General features: G+C 40.6%; 1 pseudogene across 1 annotated transcript; it reads left to right on the forward strand.

The window, feature by feature from the left end:
* The first annotated feature begins 213 nt into the window (after positions 1–213).
* On the forward strand, positions 214–967 carry LOC309963381 (lysocardiolipin acyltransferase 1-like; annotated as a pseudogene). Its single transcript has one exon. The product of its transcript is annotated as a lysocardiolipin acyltransferase 1-like (transcript).
* Positions 968–1192: the final 225 nt, after the last annotated feature.

Below are 1192 nucleotides of genomic sequence, written 5' to 3' on the forward strand. Positions count from 1 at the left end.
TACCTGTGGCACTGCTGGAGACCATGTTTGGTGTAAAAGTGATTATTAACAGGTGATGCATTTGTTCCTGAAGAAAGAACTATTATCATGAATCATCCAACAAGAATGGACTGAATATTTCTGTGGAATTGTCTGATGAGACATAACTACCTCAGATTAGAAAAAATTTGCCTCAAAGCCAGTCTCAAAAGTATTCCTGGATTTGGCTGGGCCATGCAGGCTGCTGCCTATATCTTCACTCACAGGAAATGTAAGGATGACAACAGTCATTTTGAAGACATGATTGATTATTTTTGTGATATGCATGAACCACTTCAACTCTCATATTCCCAGAAGGGACCGACGTCACAGAAAATTGCACGGCTCGAAGTAATGAATTTGCTAAAAAGAATGGACTTCAAAAATATGAAAATGTCTTACATCCAAGAACTACAGGCTTTACTTTTGTAGTAGACTAAGAGAAGGTAAGAACCTAGACGCTGTCCATGACACCACGGTGGCATATCCTCATATCATTCCTCAGACAGAGAGGCAACTCCTCCTCAAGGACTTTCCCAACGAAATCCACTTCCACGCCCACCGATACCCAGTAGACACCCTCCCCACGTCCAAGGAGGACCTCCAACTCTGGTACCACAAGTGGTGGGAGGAGAAAGAAGAGAGGCTGCACTCCTTCTACTGGGGGGAGAAGACTTTTTACTTTATGAGACAGACTGTAATTCCACCTTGCAAGTCTGAGCTCAGGATCCTTCTGGTCAAATTGCTCCCTATACTGTACTGGACCCTGTTCAGCCCTGCAGTGTGCCTGCTCATCTGTTTGTACAGTCTTCTTCAGCGGTATTTTATAATCATCATTATCATCTTCGTGCCGCGGGAGAGAATATTTGGTGAACTGGAGATCACTGAACTTGCATGTTAACGTTTTTTAGACAAACAGCCACATTTAAATACAAAGAAAAATGAGTAAGATTGTAAGGGTCACAGTCTAAAAACCTAGGGGATATTCTGTAAATGTTTACAAATGTCTAAGCCTTTGTAAAATGAGATGCATTTTTGCACGACTATGTCAAATATTTCTTACTACCATCATTATTTGTTAAAGATATTTTGCACTTCGTTTTGTGGAAAAATACTGCTACACACACAATTTTTTTTTTTACTCTCTGAATGTAATTTCAACACTGTGTAGCAG

The sequence above is a fragment of the Leucopleurus acutus genome (assembly GCF_964270905.1).
Source record: "Leucopleurus acutus genome assembly, chromosome: 6".
Lineage (NCBI taxonomy): Eukaryota > Metazoa > Chordata > Mammalia > Artiodactyla > Delphinidae > Leucopleurus > Leucopleurus acutus.